This window comes from Apodemus sylvaticus, chromosome 4 (assembly GCF_947179515.1).
Source record: "Apodemus sylvaticus chromosome 4, mApoSyl1.1, whole genome shotgun sequence".
In the NCBI taxonomy this organism is placed as follows: domain Eukaryota; kingdom Metazoa; phylum Chordata; class Mammalia; order Rodentia; family Muridae; genus Apodemus; species Apodemus sylvaticus.
The window spans coordinates 147,100,680-147,117,635 of record NC_067475.1 but is presented as its reverse complement, the minus strand read 5'-3'; the positions used below and the strand labels follow the sequence as shown (position 1 = coordinate 147,117,635).

Genomic DNA, 16,956 nt, shown 5'->3' with positions numbered 1-16,956 from the left:
ATACTGTTTCACTGAGTCTTTCCAGAACCAGGGGCCACTCCTCCTTTCTTCTTGTACCTCATTTGATGTGTGGATTATGTTTTGGGTATTCCAGTTTTCTAGGTTAATATCCACTTATTAGTGAGTGCATACCATGATTCACCTTTTGAGTCTGGGTTACCTCACTTAGTATGATATTCTCTAGCTCCATCCATTTGCCTAAGAATTTCATGAATTCATTGTTTCTAATGGCTGAATAGTACTCCATTGTGTAGATATACCACATTTTTTGCATCCACTCTTCTGTTGAGGGATACCTGGGTTCTTTCCAGCATCTGGCAATTACAAATAGGGCTGCTATGAACATAGTAGAACATGTATCCTTATTACATGGTGGGGAGTCTTCTGGGTATATGCCCAGGAGTGGTATAGCAGGATCTTCTGGAAGTAAGGTGCCCAGTTTTCGGAGGAACCGCCAGACTGATTTCCAGAGTGGTTGTACCAATTTGCAACCCCACCAGCAGTGGAGGAGTGTTCCTCTTTCTCCACACCCTCTCCAACACCTGCTGTCTCCTGAATTTTTAATCTTAGCCATTCTGACTGGTGTAAGATGAAATCTTAGGGTTGTTTTGATTTGCATTTCCCTAATGACTAATGAAGTTGAGCATTTTTTAAGATGCTTCTCCGCCATCCGAAGTTCTTCAGGTGAGAATTCTTTGTTTAACTCTGTACCCCATTTTTTAATAGGGTTGTTTGGTTTTCTGGAGTCTAACTTCTTGAGTTCTTTATATATATTGGATATTAGCCCTCTATCTGATGTAGGATTGGTGAAGATCTTTTCCCAATTTGTTGGTTGCTGATTTGTCCTCTTGATGGTGTCCTTTGCCTTACAGAAACTTTGTAATTTTATGAGGTCCCATTTGTCAATTCTTGCTCTTAGAGCATACGCTATTGGTGTTCTGTTCAGAAACTTTCTCCCTGTACCGATGTCCTCAATGGTCTTCCCCAGTTTTTTTTCTATTAGCTTCAGAGTGTCTGGCTTTATGTGGAGGTCCTTGATCCATTTGGATTTGAGCTTAGTACAAGGAGACAAGGATGGATCAATTCGCATTCTTCTGCATGCTGACCTCCAGTTGAACCAGCACCATTTGTTGAAAAGGCTATCTTTTTTCCATTGGATGTTTTCAGCCTCTTTGTCGAGGATCAAGTGGCCATAGGTGTGTGGGTTCATTTCTGGATCTTCAGTCCTGTTCCATTGATCCTTCTGCCTGTCACTGTACAGAATACAAGAGATAGAAGAAAGAATCTCAGATGCTGAAGATTCCATAGAAACCAGGGACTCAACAGTTAAAGAAAATGCAAAGTGCAAAAAGCTTGTAACCCAAAATATCCAGGAAATCCAGGACACAATGAGAAGACCAAACCTAAGGATTATAGGCATAGATGAGAGTGAAGATTTACAACTTAAAGGGCCAGCAAATATCTTCAATAAAATTATGGAAGAAAACTTCCCTAACCTAAAGAGAGAGATGCCCATGAATATACAAGAAGCCTACAGAACTCCAAACAGACTGGACCAGAACAGAAATACTTCCCGTCACATAATAATCAAAACACCAAATGTTCTAAACAAAGAAAGAATACTAAAGGCAGTAAGAGAAAAAGGCCAAGTAACATATAAAGGAAGACCTATCAGAATCACAGCAGACTTTTCACCTGAGACTATGAAGGCTAGAAGGTCCTGGGCAGATCTCATGCAGACTCTAAGAGAACACAAATGCCAACCAAAACTACTATATCCAGCAAAACTCTCAATCACCATAGATGGAGAAACTAAGATATTTCACGACAAAACCAAGTTCACCCAATATCTATCCACAAACCCAGCCCTAAAAAGGATAATAGGAGGACAACACCAATACAAGGAGGGAAACTCCACCCTGAAAAAAGCAAGATAGTAACCTTTCATCAAACCCAAATAAGTTAAGCAATCAAATTTAAAAAATAACGTCAAAAATGATAGGAAGTAACAATCACTATTCCTTAATATCTCTTAACATCAATGGACTCAATGCCCCAATAAAAAGACACAGACTAACTGACTGGATACGTAAACAGGACCCTACATTTTGCTGCTTACAGGAAACACACCTAAGGGTCAAAGACAAACACTACCTTAGAGTAAAAGGCTGGAAGACAATTTTACAAGCAAATGGTCTCAGGAAACAAGCTGGAGTAGCCATTTTAATATCAGATAAAATTGACTTTCAACCCAAAGTCATCAAAAGAGACTCTGAGGGACACTTCTTGCTGGTCAAAGGAAAAATACAACAAGAAGAACTCTCAATCCTGAACATCTATGCTCCAAATGCAAGGGCACCCTCTTTCATAAAAGAAACTTTATTAAAACTCAAAGCACACATTGCACCTAACACAATAATTGTTGGTGACTTCAACACTGCACTTTCCTCAATGGACCGATCAGGAAAACAGAAACTAAACAAGGACACAATGAAACTAATTGAAGCTTTGGACCAATTAGATTTAACTGATATATATAGAACATTCTATCCTAAAACAAAAGAATATACCTTTTTTTCAGCACCTCATGGTACCTTCTCCAAAATCGACCATATAATTGGTCACAAGACAGACCTCAACAAATATAAAAAGATAGAACTAATCCCATGCCTCCTATCTGATCACTATGGAATAAAAGTGGTCTTCAATAGCAACAGAAACAACAGAAAACCCACAAACACGTGGAGATTGAACAATACTCTACTCAATGACACCTTGGTCAAGGAAGAAATAAAGAAAGAAATTAAAGACTTTTTAGAACACAATGAAAATGAAAACACAACATACCCAAATCTATGGGACACAATGAAAGCAGTGCTAAGAGGAAAACTCATAGCCCTGAGTGCCTCCAAAAAGAAAATGGAGAGAGCATACATTACCAACTTAATGACACACCTGAAAGCCCTAGAACAAAAAGAAGCTATTTCACCCAGGAGGAGTAGAAGGCAGGAAATCATCAAACTCAGGGCCGAAATCAATCAAGTAGAAACAAAGAGAACCATACAAAAAATCAACAAAACTAGGAGCTGGTTCTTTGAGAAAATCAACAAGATAGATAAACCCTTAGCCAGACTGACCAAAGGGCACAGAGAAAGTATCCAAATTAACAAACTTAGAAATGAAAAGGGAGACATAACAACGGAAACTGAGGAAATCCAAAAAATCATCAGATCCTACTACAAGAGCCTGTACTCAACACAACTGGAGAATCTGGAGGAAATGGACAATTTCCTTGACAGATACCAAATACCAAAATTAAATCAGGACCAACTAGACCATCTAAACAGTCCCATAAAGCCTAAAGAAATAGAAGGAGTCATAGAAAGTCTTCCAACCAAAAAAAGCACAGGACCAGATGGTTTCAGTGCAGAATTCTACCAGACCTTCAAAGAAGAGTTAACACCAATACTCTTCAAACTATTCCACAAAATAGAAACAGAAGGAACACTACCCAATTCCTTCTACGAAGCCACAATTACGCTGATACCAAAGCCACACAAAGATCCAACAAAGAAAGAGAACTTCAGACCAATTTCCCTTATGAACATCGATGCAAAAATACTCAACAAAATTCTTGCCAACCGAATCCAAGAACACATCAAAACGATCATCCACCATGATCAAGTAGGCTTTATCCCGGGAATGCAGGGTTGGTTCAATATACGGAAATCCATCAATACAATCCACTACATAAACAAACTCAAAGAACAAAATCATATGGTCATTTCATTGGATGCTGAAAAAGCATTTGACAAAATTCAGCATCCTTTCATGCTTAAAGTCTTGGAGAGAACAGGAATTCAAGGCCCATACCTAAACATAGTAAAAGCAATATACAGCAAACCGGTAGCCAGCATCAAACTAAACGGAGAGAAACTTGAAGCAATCCCACTGAAATCAGGGACCAGACAAGGCTGCCCCCTTTCTCCTTATCTTTTCAATATTGTACTTGAGGTACTAGCTCGGGCAATTCGACAACATAAGGAGGTCAAAGGGATACAAATTGGAAAGGAGGAAGTCAAACTATCATTATTTGCAGACGACATGATCGTCTACCTAAGTGACCCAAAGAACTCCACTAGAGAGCTCCTACAGCTGATAAACAACTTCAGCAAAGTGGCAGGTTACAAAATCAACTCAAGCAAATCAGTGGCCTTCCTATACTCAAAGGATAAGCAGGCTGAGAAAGAAATTAGGGAAATGACCCCCTTCACAATAGCCACAAACAGTATAAAGTATCTTGGGGTGACTCTTACCAAACATGCGAAAGATCTGTATGGCAAGAACTTCAAGACTCTGAAGAAGGAAATGGAAGAAGACCTCAAAAAATGGGAAAACCTCCCATGCTCATGGATCGGTAGAATCAATATAGTTAAAATGGCCATTTTGCCTAAAGCACTATACAGATTCAATGCAATACCCATCAAAATCCCAACTCAATTCTTCACAGAGTTAGAAAGAGCAATTATCAAATTCATCTGGAACAACAAAAAACCCAGGATAGCTAAAACTATTCTCAGCAACAAAAGAAAATCTGGGGGAATCAGTATCCCTGACCTCAAGCAATACTACAGAGCAATAGTGTTAAAAACTGCATGGTATTGGTACAGTGACAGGCAGGAGGATCAATGGAACAGGATTGAAGATCCAGAAATGAACCCACACACCTATGGCCACTTGATCCTCGACAAAGAGGCTGAAAACATCCAATGGAAAAAAGATAGCCTTTTCAACAAATGGTGCTGGTTCAACTGGAGGTCAGCATGCAGAAGAATGCGAATTGATCCATCCTTGTCTCCTTGTACTAAGCTCAAATCCAAATGGATCAAGGACCTCCACATAAAGCCAGACACTCTGAAGCTAATAGAAAAGAAACTGGGGAAGACCCTTGAGGACATCGGTACAGGGAGAAAGTTTCTGAACAGAACACCAATAGCGTATGCTCTAAGAGCAAGAATTGACAAATGGGACCTCATAAGGTTACAGAGTTTCTGTAAGGCAAAGGACACCATCAAGAGGACAGATCGGCAACCAACAAATTGGGAAAAGATCTTCACCAATCCTACATCAGATAGAGGGCTAATATCCAATATATATAAAGAACTCAAGAAGTTAGACTCCAGAAAACCGAACAACCCTATTAAAAAATGGGGTACAGAGTTAAACAAAGAATTCTCACCTGAAGAACTTCGGATGGCGGAGAAGCATCTTAAAAAATGCTCCACTTCATTAGTCATTAGGGAAATGCAAATCAAAACAACCCTAAGATTTCATCTTACACCAGTCAGAATGGCTAAGATTAAAAATTCAGGAGACAGCAGGTGTTGGAGAGGGTGCGGAGAAAGAGGAACACTCCTCCACTGCTGGTGGGGTTGCAAATTGGTACAACCACTCTGGAAAGCAGTCTGGCGGTTCCTCCGAAAACTGGGCACCTCACTTCCAGAAGATCCTGCTATACCACTCCTGGGCATATACCCAGAGGATTCCCCACCATGTAATAAGGATACATGCTCTACTATGTTCATAGCAGCCCTATTTATAATTGCCAGATGCTGGAAAGAACCCAGGTATCCCTCAACAGAAGAGTGGATACAAAAAATGTGGTATATCTACACAATGGAGTACTATTCAGCCATTAGAAACAATGAATTCATGAAATTCTTAGGCAAATGGATGGAGCTAGAGAACATCATACTAAGTGAGGTAACCCAGACTCAAAAGGTGAATCATGGTATGCACTCACTAATAAGTGGTTATTAACCTAGAAAACTGGAATACCCAAAACATAATCCACACATCAAATGAGATACAAGAAGAAAGCAGGAGTGGTCCCTGGTTCTGGAAAGACTCAGTGAAACAGTATTTGGCAAAACCAGAACGGGGAACTGGGAAGGGGTGGGAGGGAGGACAGGGGAAGAGAAGGGGGCTTACGGGACTTTCGGGGAGTGGGGGGGGCTAGAAAAGGGGAAATCATTTGAAATGTAAATAAATTATATCAAATAAAAAAAGAAAAAAGAAAAAAAAAAAAAAAAAAAAAGAAAAGGTGCTTGTTGGTAAGCCTGATGACCTGTGTTCCATCCATGGGACCTACATCATAGAAGAAGAAAACAGACTCCTGTACGATTTCTTCAGACCCCCATTTATGCATTATGGCATCTGTGTCAGTCACTAAAAAAAAGTAAAAATCTAAAACATCTTTAAAGATTTTAGATAAATACATATAATAGGTTATAGCCTCTTCTCTTGCCCTCCCCTCTTGTTAATCTCATTTCTTCCTTTAGACAGGCCCACCCATACTCTCATGTTGTCTGTACAGATGTGATTTTATCTATTTACATAAAATCTAGGAAACACAACTGAGATATTTATATATTAATATAAATATTTATATATTTCTATATTAAGGGCTGCCTTAATTTTGAACTATGACTGTCACCTCTAGTTACATACAGGAGAATTTTCTGATTTCCAGAGTCATCTGAATGAGAGCCTATATAATTTAATTTTTAGGTAATCGGGGGGTGTTTCTGATCTGAGGCATCATTTCCTGAGAACTGAGTACAGGCACTAGAGTTTGGATGACTAGGTAACATTTAAAAATTTTTTTTCAGGGACTAATTTTTTTTAGCATTCTGTAAAGTTGTTTTCAGCTTCCCTGACTTCAAAGAGACCAATTTTCCAGTAATTCAATCCAAAGATAATTATGCTTTAGCCCCAAAGCACTACTGCAACTTAATCAGCAGTTTTCTGAGCTTCTTCCCTCCCTGGATTTTTTTCTGATTTGCATCCAGGTGTTTTCTGACTGCCTTCAAGTCATCCTGAAATTGTCCTTCCTCTTTCAAACTCAAGACCCTCTTCTTGAATACGTCTCCAGATCATCCACACCTCTTGAGGTCTGTGTTCTGGCATAACATTTGACCATTTTCATGGCAGAAATTTGGTTCTCAGGTTAACCCACTTTCAGAGAATGCCAGTGAATATTTCAATTCGTCATAGTTAGAACACCTACTAATCAACTGCAGTTTCTATAAATGTGCACAACCTTTACAAACATCAATCTTGTAGTATAGTCATAATTTAACTTAGGATATCATAACATCTAACAAATACTTTAAAACCCTTCTTTTATAAATGAATCAATTTTGAACCTCCTTTGGCTTGAGGGCAGGATAAAACTAGAAGGAACAGACATAAGCAGAGAAATGCAGGATGAGATGACAAAGATTTGGGGGAACTGTTTGTGATTCAAGGTGTGGTGCTGGGAATTCTACTCTGAGACAGGCATGATTTTCTGATGCCACTATAACACTATCAAGAGATTATTATTCAACATGTGGAACAAGCATTGCTGAGGAGAAGCATTCAGGGAAGGACTGAATATGGCTCAGCTGTTAAAGTGCTTACCCCATCAGCATGAGAACTAGGGTTTGAATCCCTAGCACCCACATAAATGCCTGGGGGATGTGGTGTTCTACATAGAGCTCCAGCCTGTGAAGGTGGGGAGAGTGGAATGCAGAGCAAGCTGACTTGCAAAGCTAGGCACTGAGGTGAGCTCTGTATTTGATGGGGAGTCCCTGCTCAATCAGTAAGGTAAAGGAGTGATGGAGGGTGATTTTCAACAGCAGTCTCCTACTTTCACATGCATTTAAACATATGTGCTCAAACATATATAAAATATGCACTTATCTGTGCAAAATATATACACACATGCACACAAGAAAACAGAAAAAAGAACAAAAGGCATAAAGGCATGCAGGAGAACGGTGCTTATATTTTGTGTGCCATAACTGGTATGGGGTATCTTTTTTTTATATTGTCCCAATCAATCTTGGTAGCAACCTTAGGAGAGCCAGTGTAAGATACAGGGAAGGAAACTTCGGCTAAGCACCTTGAATATCTGCCATGGTTCAATTGCTGCTGATCTGTACAGCAGTAATTCACACTGAGAGATATTTGTCTTTTCTACGGCATCCCAGTACAAACTGTGGAGTGGATAGTGACGGCAATGTCTCAAGACAGAACAGGCAGCAGTGCGACAAGGAAGCCATAACTATTTTTTTGCACGAGTTTTGCAACAAATGGTCATTTGCTTTTAATGGAAATTTCTTAAGATTAAAATATTGGATTTCTGGAACCCTTCTGAGTTCAAAGCAGAGACTTCGTTTTAAGACAGCATGGGCACTTACAATCTTGTCAGCTATCAAGTAAGATGGAATAGGTTGCTCAACGCATTTTCTTAACACCTGGAAAAGCAAAGGTTGTTTTCTATAGTTCTGTGGCTGCCCCTGAGCACCAGGGTGGTAAATTTTCTTGATCTTAAGAGTTTCAGGTGACAAGATTTCATCACTATGGGAAAAGGCTTCTTAACCTCTAAGTGCTTTGGGTTCAGTGGGATCTTTGGGGGATGCTTACACCTACAGGCTCAGGCCATGGGAAGTTAGTGGCTGGCTGGCGGAGGGCTGTGACAGCTTTCCACATCCATTCCCTTATCTCCTGATTACACTGCTTTGTAGAAGCTGTCTCTAGGGTAAATCTCTTCAATTGATTTTGCTGTCAGGAGTCAGTTCAAGTTCACATGTGGAGGGAGATTCGTACCTCACCGGCTAAGTGCTTTAGTGATTTGCCCTATGTGGTAAATTATGGGCTTTATCAGCTTGGAGCTGGTTAATTTCCTGAACAGAGTGAAAATTATACCATTTGTGCCAACCGTTGATCTTCACATTTCAGTCACTGAGGAGTGAGTTTAGGAAATGTAGTAAAAATGTCCAAGTCCCAGGACTGAATTTTTAATGTTACTGGGGATTTCTGTCACTCTGGCTACATTCTTTAGTCTGTTACTGTGAATTTCTTTACAGCCTGACTCTACAATTGACTCCAGTTTCTTTAAGGAAGTATAAGGGTTTGATAAAAGTAGTTACACTATAATTAGTGTTAGTCTTGGTTCTTAACGTGTGTGATTATATTATGTCTCTTGAAATAAAAGAGTATTGTGATAAGTGGCAGAAAAAGACTGTGTCCCATCCCACAGTTGGGTGCCGATGGCACAAGTGAGAGAAAGCACTATTTCCAAGATTCTAGTGTGACTACTAGAAAGAGGCAGTCACTCACCATCCCCTCAGTCTTTATTGAACTCAAGCAAATCTCACTGAACTTCTAAAAGCAATAACTATACCTTAAACATTATTTCACTCTACCAGGAATCTCCAAACAATGTCAGTCATATGACTAACTAGTTTTATTTTTCCTAAATCAATGTATTTTAGAAGGTATGAAAAGTTTTTCTAGCAAATCTTCTTGTTGAGCATAGAAGAGGTCTTCTGGCAGCCCCCTTCCCCATGGCACTATTCTTACCTATGGATACTCTTCAAAATCTAGAGGACTATGTTCTCATAATGGCCCCTTAGCATTTCTCTGAATGACAGAGAAGCAGACTTAGTCCAAACTGCCTTTGCTTCTGGCCATTTGCCCTTCTTTGACTTGCTCCATCTTGCCCACAGGTTCTGGCCCAATAACATTTGGAAGGTAGATATGGCATGCTCACAGTTTGGAAACAGCTGATTCACATCTAGACACCCATAGATTTTGGGGATAAACTTAAGTCAGTGTCAAATATTCAGAAATGTTTCCTGAAAGATGTGTTGTGATTTGAAGGATGCATTCATCAGCACCACCAAGGTATAGATCAAGGGTAGAAATGACGACCTGGCAGTATAGGATTGAAGAGACCTGATGTCAGAACTCCAGAGAGCAGTGTAGCTCTGGCCATGGTAGAGGAGGAGAAAGAGGAAGGTTGGAGGAGGTGGGACACATGATGAGGGGCTCTTTCCAATTTTAGTCTATGTTGCCAAAGGGTTTTTTTTTTAATTTCTAAAGAAGCTAGGGTGTCATTTAATAGTCTTTCTTAAGATTGTAGTTTCATATCATTCATTTCCATCTCCATCTCAAAGCATTGCTCTTTGCTAAGCAAGTAGCCTTTTCTGGGAACAAATCGAAAGGCTGAGGTTCATTCTTCACACTGCCTCTAATGGAGTAAGGCTGAAGCCTTAGTACATTCAGCCTTAGACCTTTACCTAGTGATCAAGTCACCTTTGAAAGTGCTTCTTTGAAGACTCTTCTTCTTTTACCTACAAATCAATTGAATGCATCATTGCAAAAATCTGACCACTGGTACTGCGTTACATAAAAGTGCTCAACAACCTTTCCTTACTGTGATCTTTGAGCTCCCAGTCTAACCCTAACTTGCTTCTGTCAGGGTCAATATCAGGCCTTACTGACTTCATCCTTGACATTCCCCCAAATGCCTGTTATCCTAGGCCTTTCCCTCTATCCAGCTGACTCCCCACCACCAGATCACAGCCTCCTCAGCTCATCCTCAGGCACTCATTTCCAGTTTCCCGTTCAGAGCAGTGTGTCTTAGCTTCCCTCTATTGTTTGATTAGATCCTTAGTCATATTCTATGAAGCTAGCAAAATAGAGGGGATATGTTTTGCTGTAGATGGAGCTACATGTGATCAGAACTCTATTTCTTCTTTTGATGCATGTTTGTGGTACTTATCTGGTACAACAGAACAGTCAGCCGTGATTCTGTTGATGATATTAATTGTCAGTTCACTCTCTTCTCACACTCTCCTCTTCAGTCTCAAGAGCTCAGGCTCCCCCATGCTCTTCCTTGCCAGGGGCTCCCTAGGATCTCATGTATATTGTTTTAATCTGTTGTTTTATTTGAAAAAAATTCCATGAGTTCTTTCTTTCTTTCTTTCTTTCTTTCTTTCTTTCTTTCTTTCTTTCTTTCTTTCTTTCTTTCTTTCTTTCTTTCTTTCTTTCTTTCTTTCTTTCCTTCTTTCCTTCTTTCTTTCTTTCCTTCTTTCTTTCTTTCTTTCTTTCTTTCTTTCTTTCTTTCTTTCTTTCTTTCTTTCTTTCTTTCTTTCTTTCTTTCTTTCTTTCTTTCTTTCTTTCTTTCTTTCTTTCTTTCTTTCTTTCTTTCTTTCTTTCTTTCTTTCTTTCTTTCTTTCTTTCTTTCTTTCTTTCTTTCACTTTACATCCTCATGGCAGTGCCCCCTCTCGTTCCAGTCCCCCTTCTACAATAAGCGAGGGGGAATCCAAGATTACCAACCAACCTTGGCACATCACATCAGTGCAGGTCTAGGTGTATCCTCTCCCACTGAGGTCTGACAGGGGGCTTACTTAAGGGAAAAGAGGGACCTCATCCTTTGAAGACTAAAACCTATATAAGATCAAAATCTCATTAAGGAGATTTTTATTTTTCCATTTTTTATTTTCTTTCTTCACCTCTTAAACTTTCCTTATTCTGTCAGCTATGCCCTTTTTATCTCTCTACTCTTCCTTCCCGGGGAACCACCACATCTCAGATCTGTGCCCTGTCTTTCTAACATTCACCTCTCCCTTGGAAGTCAAGTATATTTTTCTAAGAAATGAATGGACCCATAGCATAGTGGTTAAAGCCCTTGCTGTGTAAGTAAGTGGACTGTAGCTCAGAAGTACAGAATACATAAAAATTCCCAGTAATAGGGAGGTTTGCCTGTGATTCCAGCCTTGGAAGTTAGAGAGAGTGGATCTCCAGAGTAAGCTGTCTAGTAAGGCTAGCTATATTGGGAAGCTCTGGGTTAATTGGGATACCCTGTACCAGTGACAAAGATGGAAGGGTGACATCCGATAGAGGGCTAATATCCAATATATACAAAGAACTCAAGATGTTAGACTCTAGAGAACTAAATAACTCTAATAAAAATGGGGCACAGAGCTAAACAAATAATTCTCAACTGAGGAGTATCGAATGGCTGAGAAACACCTAAAGAAATAATGTTGAACATCCTTAATCATCAGGGAAATGCAAATCAAAATAACCCTGAGAGTCTACCTCACCACCAGTCAGAATGGTTAAAAAAACTCAGGGGACAGAAGATGCTGGCAAGGATGTGGAGAAAGAAGAACCCTCTTCCATTGCTGGTGGGATTGCAAGTTGGGTATGGAAAGTATGGAAATCAGTTTGGCAGTTTTTCAGAAAATTGGACATAGTACTTACTCCCTGAGGATCCAGCTATACCACTCCTGGGCATATACCCAGAAGATGCTCCAACATGTAATAAGGACACATGCTCCACTATGTTCATAGCAGCCTTATTTATAATAGCCAGAAGCTGGAAAGAACCCAGATGTCTCTCAACAGAGGAATGGATACAGAAAATGTGGTACATTTTCACAATTTAAAATAATGAATTCATGAAATTCTTAGGTAAATGGATGGAACTAGAAAATATCATCCTGTGTGAGGCAACACAATCACAAAAGAACACACATGGTATGCACTCACTGATAAGTGGATATTAGCCCAGAATCTTGGAATACCCAGGATACAACTCATAGACCACATGAAGCTCAAGAAGAAGGAAGACCAAAGTGTGGATATTTTGATACTTCTTAGAAGGTGGATCAAAATACCCACAGCTCACAGCTAACCAGTAGACTGAACATATGGTCCCCAATGGAGAAGCTGAGAAAGAATTCAAGGAACTAAAGAGGTTTGCAGCCTAATAGGATGAGCAATAATATCTACCAACCAGTACCCCCAGACCTCCCAATGACTAAACCACCAACCAAACAATATACTTTGAGGGACCCATGGCTCCAGTTACATATGTAGCAGAGGATGGCTTTTTCAGACATCAATGAGAGGAGAGGCCATTGGTCCTGTGAAGGCTCAATGTGGTCGTATAAAGGAATGCCGGGTCAGGAAAGTGGGAGGGGGTTGGTAAGCAAGGCGAGTGGGGATGGGAGAGGGTGTTTTCAGAGGGGTAATGAGGAAAGGGAATACCATTTGAAATGCAAAAAAAGTAAATATCTAACAATTTAAAAAAAGATGGAGGGGTGACATTTTTCTGATATCAACTTTGGTCCTACAAATGTCTGTGCAAAGATATGCATGTGTACCCTGAACATGTATGCTCACACATATGCAAAATATACACATATCACGCAAACATGGAAAATACAAAAAGCAAATAAAAGAGAAATACTGAGTTCAACACTTGTTCTATCATAAACTTTGCTCCACCTCTATCCCCAAGATATCTAGGAGGAACTCCTGACATTTTCTTCATTTCCTTCTTCTTAATTTCTTCACTTTCTCTTTTTCATTCCTCTGATCCTGTGCTATGTGGAAGCTCTCCATATTTATGTACATATATGACTGAAACTTTATCTCCAACTTAGCCACAGACCATTGGCAATAGTATTGAGAGTTAACCTTCCAGAAAGCATAGAAATTTGGTGAAGTGATACCCTTGGGTCAAACTTTGTTCTTTGTGTAGATAGTCATTCAGGACACCTGGCCTTGAAATTCAACATGTGCATTGGCTTTTCTTTCATCTCCCTATTAGTCTATCTGTTGTGCTGGACACATGTCCTTGCTTTAGTTGATGGTCCCTGTGTTTTGCTTCTGTCAGTTTCACTTTCTTCCTTCGTTTGGGTGTTTTCTTCAGTGTTCAAGTACTGCCTTCCTTGTGGAACTTTCCTGGAATGCTACTCAAGAGAATTAGTATCTGCTCTTCTTGGTGCTGTCCTTTGTAGAATTATATAAAATGAAACTTATCAAACAATAAAAAAAATCAATACATATATATTTTAAATAAATATTTTTTAAATTTATGAATAAAAATTAATTCTAGCTAGAAATACATTGAAAATAAAAGCTGTATCTTAAAATTGTTTTTAATTTACTGTTTTTAGTGTGTGTGTGTGTGTGTGTGTGTGTTTGTGTGTACATGACAGAGCATGTGTGTAGGATTAGAGGTCAACCTACAGGAGTCTGTTCTCTCTTTATAAAATGTGTGTCCTGATGATTAAGCTCAGGTATTAAGCTTGTTTGGTAACAAGTTCCTTTACTTACAGCTCCAAGCTCTGCCATTTATCTTATTGTTATTGAGAACTTGATGACATGGCAGAAGATTTGACTTCTTTTTTTAAGTGTTGACAACTTTTAAATTTTTATTATTATTTTTAACTTCTTATTGCTTCGTTTTGAATTTCACATCCTGCACCCCAATTCCACTCATCTCCCCTCTCTACTCATACTCTCCCTTCACCCTTGAACCTCTCCCCCTTCAGAGAAAAAAATTGCATTGTCGAAGCTATAGTGTGTCATAGGTTGTCCCACAGCATACCTTTTATTCCACACTTCTTTGCTTTCATATGTTCCTTATAACGATTCATTGGTCTGGTAAAAGGTTTCTGGCTTCTGTGACTCTATCAATACTGGACCCTCACTGGGACTCCTCTCAGATATCCTGTTGTTACCTTGTGTTGTAGAGACCCTATAGTTTTAGATTTGTAGAACTGGCCTGTTCATGCATTCCAGCAGGTCCTAGATAGGGCTAGATGATGTTGGGTGGGCTAACTGAAAGACCTGGATCTGTGCCTGAGTGGTGCCTGAGCTGGTCAGCCCACTGGCTCTCCTGTTCTCACTCACTTAGACTGTCTCACTAGCAACCTGAAACCAAGGCCAGCTCTATCCTGTTGAACAGACAAGGTGCAGGGCCAGATCTCCCAAATACTGCAGCAGGGCTAGCATTCCTGTTTTCATGACCCCAGGGCGAACTCTCTCACCTGCCATAGGTGGCCAGGAGTGAGACCTGAGGATGGCATCTTTCCCTTGCCTACAATGCTACACAGCAGACAAAGCACAAGGTAACCATGTTTCCACACTCAGGGCAGGCTCACCTGCATCCCGAACATCAGAGTCAGCTCTACTGTGGTGCTTAGGTAAGTTTCAGGGCCTGGTTTCCTGAGTGCTGCAGCAGGTGAAGGGCAGGAACAACTTTCTTGCTCTCATGACCTGGTTGGGACTAACTCTCCCACATGACACTGGTGGCAAGGGCAAAAGGGAGGGGAAGGGAATCTCTCCCTCGCAGATAACACACACTGAACAAGAGGCAGGGCCCACTTTCCCAAACTCACACCCTTGTGGCTGACTACTATGGTGCTCAGGTAAGGGGCAGGGTCAGCTCTCCCACTCTGATGACCTTGAGGTTAGATATACCACCTGCAACAGGTGGTGATGGGAGAGTAGGTGTCTCTCACTTGGCCACTCCATCACATGGGAGACAAGTGGTAAGACCAAGGCTCCCATGCTGCTATTTTTGGGGCCAACTCACCCACAACTCATACAACATACAACAATGTGTGTGTGCGCTCTTCCAAGCAGCAGTCCAGGTGTAGTGCCAAACTCTCGTACGTTCAAGTCTCCAGTACCAGCTCTCCCACAGTATCTAGGTAAGGAGAGGGGCCAGTTATGTACATCCCTCAGTCACTGATGTGATCCTGGTCAGCAGGCAAGACCAGAGATGTCTGCCTGGCCTTTGGCGGTAACAGATCCCTGCTGCTGCTGCAGGGCCATAGGCCCCAGATTGGCACCAAGTGGCAGCATCAGCCAGGACCCCAGCATTGTCCCTGATGGGATCAATGGCTATTCATATTAAGCTGTTTCTTACTACTCTCTAGCTTCCAGTTCTGCCTCTCTTCACTGTGGCCACATTTCTCTGTTTCTTTTCCATTTCTTTACCACCTACAGGTTTCTCTTAGTGGTACCTGGGGTCTCTGAGTGTCTTGGCTTGTCTCAGGAATGCTATACCCAATATCTGCATTATGGTGCCAAAAAGGGGTCTCCTCCGGTCTCAGGCATGGTCTTCTTCCAGCCAATCCCAGGCCTCTGCAGTATCTGATTAGTGGTCATCTCTGGCTAGCTCCTTATGTGGAACCCACGGCACAGGTCTGGTGGTCATTGATCTGAACTCTCAAGCTAATTTCTGTGGTAAGGTTTTGGGTGTTGTGTTTGAGGTGTCCTAGTTGGGGTTATTTTAGTCTCTGGATTGTTCTCTGTCCTGGGAGCCCATCTGGGTCTGCAAGTTGCCAATTGGTGTTCATCTCAGGCTCCCTGTCTGTCTAGGAGCCCTGGCACCAGACTGGTGGTTGTCTAAGGTTTGATTTTTTTTTCAGGGACTCTTAGGCTACTAATCATTCTGATGTTCATAGGCAGAACATAATCCCTCTCCTCTCTGCCACCTGCTTACACACCTGTGACACAGGAGCCATATCTGCTACACCCCTAGAGGCAGGAATGATTTGCTATTCTTTTGGCAAAATTGAACCTAATGAATGGCCCTGTCCATTGAATGGCTATGCTGTTGTTAGACTATGAAGAGAAATTGCTGGAAAAGGTAGATATAAATAATTATCAATGTATATAGTTTTTAGATATCAAAGTTGAGTGCACAGCTTGCTCAATATTTAAAGATTAAAATGTAGCTGATATTTATTTAGCCGAATGCAAGCAACAGATATTAACAATCCCTCTTTAAAGAGAAAGAAATAGAGTTTAAGAGAGAAATCAAGCTTTCTGCTTTGCTTCCCTGCCAGGTTTACCCCAGAAAGAAGAGACGGAAAAGATAAATGTGATGCCTTATGGTTGAAGCCGGGGAAGATACTATGGTGATTAAAACAGATTCATGGAAAAATGTACTGGTTGTAGATGGGATAAATTGACTTATAAGAACTCAGCGATGTCCTAACCTGGAAGCTGGGCAGCTCTACTAGGGGTAGAGCTGGCCTACAGCTGGCCTACAGCTGGCCTACAGCTGCCCTACAGCTGGGACAGAATGCATTTCCTTACTGTTCAATTCATGGCATTTTTCAATTGAATGATGAAATTAGTATTCAGTGATAAATATATCTTCATGGGAAGACTAGGTGTGTGCTCAGTTCATTGGCAGTCTGATGGGAGATTTTACTGCATTCCACGTCAGGGGTTAGGCAATAAAAGCATTTCATTTCAAGGTTTAAATCCATTTCAGTCAAGTAGATTGCAAATAATTACATTGTAGG

General features: G+C 40.6%; 1 pseudogene; it reads right to left on the bottom strand.

Moving 5' to 3' along the window:
- Nucleotides 1-16,073: 16,073 nt before the first annotated feature.
- On the bottom strand, nucleotides 16,074-16,191 carry LOC127683943 (uncharacterized; annotated as a pseudogene).
- Nucleotides 16,192-16,956: the final 765 nt, after the last annotated feature.